Source organism: Silene latifolia, chromosome 6 (genome assembly GCF_048544455.1).
Source record: "Silene latifolia isolate original U9 population chromosome 6, ASM4854445v1, whole genome shotgun sequence".
NCBI lineage: Eukaryota > Viridiplantae > Streptophyta > Magnoliopsida > Caryophyllales > Caryophyllaceae > Silene > Silene latifolia.
In genome coordinates this window covers 125,715,635-125,724,815 of record NC_133531.1, presented here as the reverse complement: position 1 = coordinate 125,724,815, position 9,181 = coordinate 125,715,635, and the positions used below count along the sequence as shown (strand labels likewise).

At 38.7% G+C, this 9,181-nt stretch overlaps 1 long non-coding RNA gene across 1 annotated transcript; it reads left to right on the top strand.

Moving 5' to 3' along the window:
* Window positions 1-6,872: 6,872 nt before the first annotated feature.
* Window positions 6,873-7,518, top strand: LOC141658962 (uncharacterized). The gene is made up of 4 exons (XR_012549546.1): window positions 6,873-6,952; window positions 7,034-7,165; window positions 7,265-7,374; window positions 7,454-7,518. It is a non-coding gene; the product is annotated as an uncharacterized LOC141658962 (long non-coding RNA).
* The last annotated feature ends 1,663 nt before the right edge of the window (window positions 7,519-9,181 follow it).

Genomic DNA, 9,181 nt, shown 5'->3' with positions numbered 1-9,181 from the left:
TTGCCGGACACTTGCTGACTGTAGGGATAGACTAGTCTTTGTTCATTTGAAATATAATTTAGTAGCTACATTCCCTATCACGCAAAGGTACACTTTTAAGTCTTACAAATGTGTTCTTAAGGTATTACTATGCTCAAACTCTGCCTCATCTGTACAATTCCTTGGGTTGTATTAAAACGGAATTTTAGGTTACCTTTCTTTCCATGTACTAGTAGAAAGAATATGTATCATAGATGAAGATGATAACGATGAAGATCGATCCCTACAAACAAGCCTTTCTCACGACCTATATTTTCTGCCATATCCCAACATTTGTGTTGCTCATTTAGCCCGGCCTTCTAGTTGTGACGGTTTCCTGGCTAAATGAGCAACACCAAATGGTGGGATATGGCAGAACATATATGCCATGAGAAAGACTTGTTTTGGAGGGATCGATTATCTTCATCGTCCTCATCTTCATCTTTGATATATTTGCTTTCTTGTACATCTAAATAAAGCTTGCCTACAATGCCCTTATAATATAACACAAGGAATTGTCTGTACAGGCTGAATAATATGAGGACAGTATTACCTTATGAACACAGTTGTAGGACTTAAAGTTGTACCCTCGCGTGATAGGGATGTAGCTACTAAATTATATTTCAAATGAACCTATTATGTTTAGTTGTCGGTCGGTGTACTTAGGTCTATCACCGTTAGTATTTAATCTTACTTTTGTATACTTGCTAAGGCACCCTTGTATAAATATGTAATCAGTAGTTTTCTATTTCGGATGTTGTATCAACATAATGTATGAATACTATGTTCTATTAATCAAGTTTATTTTCCTTTTATTTTGTCAATCCTCGAGCATCTATCTTTCATACTAACTTCGAATACAACTTTCATAATAATTTAGCTGGCATGCACTTGATGAGATTACGTTACGTCTCTCGATCTTTGTAATGTTGATTCATAATTACGTGAATCCTATACTTGATTTTGTGAATCTTGGAGTAGTTGTTGTGAAACCTAGATCTGCCATTGTGAAACTTATTCATTTAGTTACTCACCTACTATGCGTTCCTATTATTATTTTTAGTGAATTATGGATTCTTGGTGCAAAGGGTGTGTCGTGAATGCTTTTGAAGAAGACGAATCGTCATTTCGTGCGACTTATGTCTGTCAAAAACAAAACGCAATCGTTTGTCTTTTAAGGAAGCCGATTTGGCGGTTAAATTATCTTCCCCTCGCTATCACTCACAACATTCTGTTTTCAATATTCAAGGAGTTATGCATAATATATTTTCGAAACTTGATGCCTTTGAAGACAAGGCAAATATGGCTATTGTGTGTCGGAATTGGTGTCGATTATTTCTTATTCATCCCAATGCTCCGGTGTAACATCACGCATATTGGCTTTCTCTTGAAATCAACCATGTGGAGGGTATTCTAATTATTCATAGGGGTGCTAACCTAATATTCCAAACGTGCAAATGTTTGTTGACGATAATATGTCAGCTAAATTCATCCTTCATTTTCACCAATATAACCATCCAAGTGCCATGAACCTTCCGAATGCTATTGATCGCTACAATTTATGAGAACTTACGTTCTTTACCTCCGATGATGTCTCTTTGAACGAGCCACTTTACAATTGCTATTCTTTGTCAACTTGTTACGCAATTGTATAGATGCATGTTCTATTGATTTACCTTCTATTATGGACCTATAGCCTACATTTGCATCCCTTTTCCTAAAATACTATCTTTGTAATTTTCGGCATTGAACGTTGCTATCTTGTTTGCCGTGTTCTATTGTCGATAGTTTATAAATATAATGTATGACTACTATGTTTTATTAATGAAGTTTGCTTTGTGTTCTTTGGTTTTTGTGAATCCTTGCGTTCCCTATTGTTTCATAATAACTTCGAATGACAATTTCAATAATAACTTCAATAATAACTTCATGCCCCGTTGACATTTTCGGCCCCCTCGTTAACCCCGTCCCCAAAAAGGGTTCACCCGTCCCCTCCTAGGGTGTCTTTTGGTCTTGGCGTTGGTCGAATGACTATGTACAAGGGAAAGGGTTTAGGGTTGGATTAGGCGGATCCGCGGTGGCGGATCCGCCTAATCCAACCCTAAACCCTTTCCCCGTCCCGTTTAGGACACCCGGCCCCTCTGTTAACCCCGTCCCCAAAAAGGGTTCACCCCCCTTCTAGGGTGTCTTTTGGTCTTGGCGTTGGTCGAATGACTATGTACAGGGGAAAGGGTTTAGGGTTGGATTAGGCGGATCCGCGGTGGCGGTCCGCCTAATCCAACCCTAAACCCTTTCCCGTCCCGCTTTAGGACACCCGCCCCTCTTTGTTAACCCCGTCCCCAAAAAAGGGTTCACCCGTCCCCTCCTAGGGTGTCTTTTGGTCTTGGCGTTGGATCAAGAACAGTTTGGACTATAAATCATATAGCTTATTTTTGAATCCTATAGCTTATTTTGTGAAATGGGGTTTATTTTGTGCATCTCGGTCTTATCCCCTGATTCGGGCTATATAAATTTTATGCCTTATTTTGTGAATCATAGAGGTTAATTTGTGAAACTGGGGAGTTATTTTGTGAATCTCAGGTCTTCTCCTCACATTCAGACTATATAAATCTTATGTCTTATTGAAAAGAATCCTTGAGGTTATTTCGTGAAACTGGAGAGTTATTTTGTGAATCTCAGGTCCTATCCCCCCAAAATAGACTATATAAATCTTAGTTCTTATTTTTGTGTATCCTTTCAGCTTATTTTGTGACGCTAAAGATGATTATTGTGAAACAGGCTACAAGATGAAGCGACCATCACAGGCGGTTGTGCAAGCAAGCGCTTCTGCACCAGGCATTGTTGAGCAAGCTGCCGCTCCTCCGCCAGCAAAAAAACAGAGGGTGCGTACAGAGGGACTGCCTACAGTGAGGACTCGAATGTCGCCAAAAGGGTTGTACAACTTTCTGAAAGATACGAAAAATCCACCGAGCGATCAGCAGATTCAAGCTATAAAAGACATGGGCTTTGGTGGTCATTAATGATTGAAATGACAAGGTTCCCGGGACCTTGCTTTTTGGCTAGTGTCAAATTACAACCCAAAGAAAGGGATGGTTATTTGACAAAAAACTCCCTGTATTAGAGGAGGACATCCATCTTTGCATGAGCATTCCAATGGGTTCAAGACCTGTTGAGGAAGCGTCACATGTGGATAAGTGTCTTGCTTATTTAGCTACGTTGGAAAACTTTCGAAAGCAATATCCACACAAATATATCGATGATCACCACGTCTTGAACAAATTATCCATGCAGAAAGATGGTGGAGATGACTTTAAACGAAATTTCATCGTTTACATATTCTCGTCTCTGTTGGGTGGTGTGCAAGGGAATCGCGCAAGTTTGAGGATTTTAAAAGTTTAGGTGATACTTCACGATTCCGAATTCAATTGGTGCAATTTCATCAAACAGTTGGTTGACCAAGTTGAGTCTTGGCAAAAGGAGGAGTGGAGAGATGTCAAACGCTTGAAAGGAGATAATTTTTTTGGTGGACCCATTATGGTGCTCGTGTACATTTACTTGGACCGTTTCGTCTACAAATCAAGATTGGTCGTAAGAAAGTTTCCAACTTGTTGTAATTGGACGAAAGAAAAATTGAAAAAGAATTAAACATGAGTTGAAGGCAAATAAAGGTTTCGGTCAAGGTTCTGTGGAGCCTCCCCTTGTCATGAGCTACCACACACTCGCACCCGCACCTCGGCCCACCGGTCACAAAGATTGAGCATGTTCAGTCAAATCAACCATCCAATACCACGAAGAAGGCAAACCGGATATAGGTCCGATATTCCACATTGTGGTGACAAGGAAACTGATGGCCTTAGTGACAGTAAGTGTGAGATTGTTCACAAACTTGTTGAAGCCGCAAAGGTAGCGGCTGCAGCTTTCGCTAGCTACAGATCTCTTGCTATTCAAGCTACGATCAAGCTATCTTCCTCAGCAGCGGTTTCTACTATGGTGGTAGCCGTTAATGGTATTGCGGACGGGTATATTTCATCCCAACATGATGAGTTTGATGAGAATGTTGGGGATGAAGAAAATGCCGATGATGGGAATAAGGAGGAAAATATAGAGATGGGTAATAATGAGGATGCTAAGAAGGATGAGGACGGTGAACTTAATTTGGACAACGTGGTCAATAATATCGTTGAAAACACGTTATCCATTGCAGCGAATGTTGTGGAGAATGAGCACGTTGTTAATGACGATGTGGACAGGATGGGTGGATGGTCCGACGCTGATTTACGTGCGGCATTGGAAATTATGGATGACACTTTTGTACCGATTCGTCCACCAGATCCCAAAGTGACAAGCAAACCCATTCGGAAACGTCGTAAACCAAGATTGCCAACCCCAACAGATTGCCCACGGTGGAGGCTGCTAGCAGACGACGATCATTTTTTGTCTTCTGAAGAAGACAGATCTATTGATCCTCAGTCCCAGCCAACACCAACACCAGTTATCGAACTAGCCGAACCCCCAATTGTTATTGATTTACCTGATACTCCAATGATTCCAGTCGTCCGTCCACCACCTCCGAAACTGTGTGTGGAAGAATCTGAGCAATTGCCTGAAAAACCATTGGTCACTCACCTGTACATTCGTCGTCGTCATGGAAACCGTTTGTCAGGTGATGAAACCACCGGTCCGTGCCAGAAAGCAGAAGAAGAGGGACCAGGTGAGGAAAGCATACAAGGTGAGGAAAGAATAGATCAGTGTCAGAGGGAAGAGGATGAGGGAACCAGATTTCCTACATTCCTAGTACCATCAGTTTCTGATCATGTTGATGTCAATAATGTAGATGTCAATAATGTTGATGTCAATACTCCTGCCATTGTGCGTCCTAGAAGAGAGATAATTCCAGCTGCTGCCTATCGATCTCCGTATCTCCAAAGAAACATCAGTGTTATTACTCCTTTTAATAGGGAGGAGAAAATACTTGTTGGATTTCGGGCTTTGCTCAACAAAGAGGACAAAGGTATTTGACTATGACCTTGTTTTGTAAATCTCAGGTCTCATTTTGTGAATCGGACAATTTATAAATCGTAGGGCTTATATTGTGAATCCAATAGACTGTTTTGCGAATCGACGGCTTGTTTTGCGAATCCGATTGTTTTGATTGTTGAGTGCAGTGATATTCTTTTTCAAAGTAACACTCAGAGGTTGACAAGGAGCATGTTGAGGACTATACCTGAAGGTGATCGAATATGTTAAAGTCAAATATTTGGTGTGAGATCCTAAACAGTAATGAGAAGTTGAAATCACCGGATTCTCCTGTTCGTTTATTTGTTCCATACTCCAATGACGGTGTTAGTACCCCCCTGGGTTGTCCGGAAAATATTGATGTTTCTTGATTCAATTAGTAAGTTTTGGTTTGGTGTTATTATGTTTTGTGAAACCTATTTTCATCTTTATGTTCTTCTTTTCATCTCATCTTGTCTTGTTTTCAGATTTGCACTCCAATCATGTCTACATCATGCCCACCGTTCTTCTTTTGTTTCGACCTTCGATGGAATAAATTGACAATCATACACCCTATGAATGGAGTAGATGTTAACTATTCTGATTATGTGCAACCTACGGTGCGTCTTTTCCTCCATTTCTGGTTATGCAAAGCCGTGAATTTACTTTTTTTCGTGAATTCACGATCAAAGTGTTTGACAAGCATGTAACACATCCACATAATTAAGTGCTAATTTAGGTTGTGTCTCGTGCGAAAAGACAGCTCATTAATTGGGTTTCACCAAGATTCGCAGCATGGGCGACAGGATGCCTCGAGTTGTTTATCCCTCCTTCAATTTTGAAGTCCGGTGAAATGGATACCGGCGTCTATTTGTTTCACCGTTGGAGCATTACAAAGGGAACAAAACTGATCGTCCTTTAATTATAACTTCAGAAGATACCTTTACTTAACCTTGTGAACCCGAGAGTTAGATTTGTCGACTGGAGTTAATTTCAAAACCTGGGGCCATTCTGAACTTTGGAATAATTATAAGGACTTTTTGTTTTGCATTTATAGGTAAGTCAACTGAAACGCTATGCATTGAAGTTATGCCTTCGAATTATGACCTCCGGTGACAACATGTTGAAAGCTACTGTCGAACGAAGTGCAGAAGAGTGGAATTGTGTGCCTATGTATGACCCATTCCCTTGTTAATCATGTTTTGTGAATCTTAGATGTTATTATTGGTTTTATCTGTTGTTCTTAATTTCTGAATCGTGGGTCTTATTATGTGAATCAAAGATCTTGATTTGTGAATCACAGTCTTAAGTCATCTTATTAATATTTGACAGGGGCTACCGGCGTCTACCTTATTCTGAAGACGACCTTGTGAAGTTTATTTGGCACCGCAAAGGAAGAGATACAGTCACACAGTAAGTATTTTTCCCCTTTACTTTTATTTTTTTGTGCTTTTCCCTTGCCCCTTTACTTTTATTTTTATTTTTATTTGGATAATTCTAGTAATGTTTCTTAATGTGCCTTACTACAGCGAGGCTATGGTGTGTACTGAGTGGATGGAAGTCACACGAGCGGCTTTATCTACGCTTAGACCGCGTCAGTGGGTTATGGATCAAGTAAGTAGACTACTATCAGTGTTCATTTCATTGTATTATCTGTAATCTTTTGTTTCATTCCTAATATTATTTTTTTAGGTGATTGATATGTTTGGGATTAGGACGACACTTCATCGACCAGATCTTCTGTACTTGCCATCGACTGTCATCGTGGTTAGCTTTGAACTTGTTTTAATATTCAAGTATCTTGATTATCCCAAATTGATATAGTTTGTAAAATCACCTTTGTGGTATGTAGAATTGTACAAAGAAGAAAAACCCTTGTATTTGGAATCAATACATCAGTGGGACATACAAACCGGTGAATGGTGCCACAATCCGAAAGGTCTGGTCCCTCAACAATATTTTTTTTTTTTGTGGCGGACATGTAGGGCTGTAAATTGGAGACTAATCTTTATTATATCAGGTTTTTATACCGCTGATCAAAGACAAACATTGGTGGGCTTGTATATGCGATATGGAGAGTAAAACGAATTACATCCTCAACTCAAGCGCGAAAGTACAGTCTTATGATGTACATAATACAACCATAGACACGGTATTAATTATTTGCCTAATCTAACCCTTGACAGTTTGTGAATCAGAGTATATAAAAAATTTTTAGTGTACAATCAGTATTAACTCGAAACATTTTCAGGTGGCCAAATTATCTCCTATTTTGGCAAGTAGTTCCCCGTCATATTATCCCATGCGGTTTCTGCACTCTCACAGGGTTATAACTCTCAAAGTTCCTCAACAATCAAATAAGTAAGTTATTCCCTAATGTGTCCGCTTTACGGAAATTAAATATTGTTTACTAAACAGTTGAACACTATACTACATTCAGTTTTGATTGTGGAGCTCACGTGTTGAGGTATTTGAGTATGTTGGACTGTGAGCTCGGTGATTGGCGAATCCGGACAATTATCGGGTAAGAAACAAGTTGAACAATATACGTACATGAAATCTGTATTTGAAACTGTGTTGTTCATTAATTTCAACTATAATTTCTTACAATTGCAAGAGAATGCCGATTTTCGAAAGTCTGTAATGATGCAACTACTTTCATGGGATGCAAATACTAGAACGGTACAGTCCCGGTTCTTTAATAACTTTTGCATATCAAATCCCCATTCATTCATAGTATCCGTGATATTTTGAATAGTAGCGAGCCATGCTTGTCCGTGTATATATTTTGAAATATTTTACGTGTTTTCTGATATAGGAGTATAAGTAGCAAGATGTGCTTGTCTATGGTGGTGAGATGATGTGAAGCGGGAGATCGTTCTTCAAATGTATGCTTCTCTGGTTGGGAATTTATTCTTCATGATTGTCTTTGTGAGCGTGTAGTAGAAACGGGCAGCATTTATTCTTTTCTTTGAGTTTTGGATGTTATGCGCAGTGTATACTTACTTATCTCCGGTTGGTTCGTCGGAGGCATTTGTCCCTTATGCGTGGAATTTAACTTGTGGTGGATACAATCAAGTATTATGTTAGTATAGTATTAGATGGTATATGCAGGATCTATCAAGTATTCTAGTGAATATGTTATTAGTCATTTAGTTGGGTGCTAATCTGCTTATTTAGTAGATCTCCTTTTGTAATAGTTGATTTTAATCAATGGAATTGATTAGTCGCTTGAATTTGTGAAATTTGACGTGGATGATATTCGGAGGTGGATAATTGAGATACGAGGACGAGGATGGGGAGGAGGATGTTAATCATGGTTAATTAATGTTTCTGTAGTGATTAGTGGGAAGTTTTGATAAGTTATAGTAAGAGTTTGTGAGGTTGGTGGTTAGGAAAGGTGTTATATACAGTTGAATAGAGGGTTAAGTTTGGAATTTTCTTGGCTTTTGTAACAAGGTAGGAGTAGGACTGTTTTTACCTGTTCTATTAAGGTGATGAAAACATACATCACACCTGAAATCATTTACTCGTCCTCGTATCTCAATTTGACGTGGGAGAAAGGCTATTTTCCTGTTTTGTGACGATGTTTTACCTCCTGTATTCACAAAATAACGTCTACAATTCACAATAATTCATTTTATATAAGCCATATGATTTATAAAGCGTCTGATTCGCAAAATGAGACCTGAGATTCACAAAAGAATGTCTGAGATTCAAAAAAGACGATATTCACAAAAGATGGATTCACAAAACAAGTCGACAAAATGAGACTTGAGATTTACAAAAGAATGTCTGAGATTCAAAAAAGACGATATTCACAAAAGATGGATTCACAAAACAAGTCGATTCACAATATTATACCTCGGATTTATATATTGTCATTCACACGGTAAGATTCATGAAATAACGTCTATAATTCACAACAATCCATTTTATATAAGCCAAGTAAGATATTTAAATTGTGTCATTCACAAAATAAGACCGTTTAGCCAGTCGACCGTTCCTTTCTAATAAGATTACGAATCTTCCTAATAATCGCGAAAATTAGACCCAGGATTCACAAATTAATACCAACAAATAAGATTTCCAGGTCTTTTGTATATATTAAGATTTAAGATTCATAAAACAACCTCTTACATTCACAAAAGAACCTCTCAAATTCACA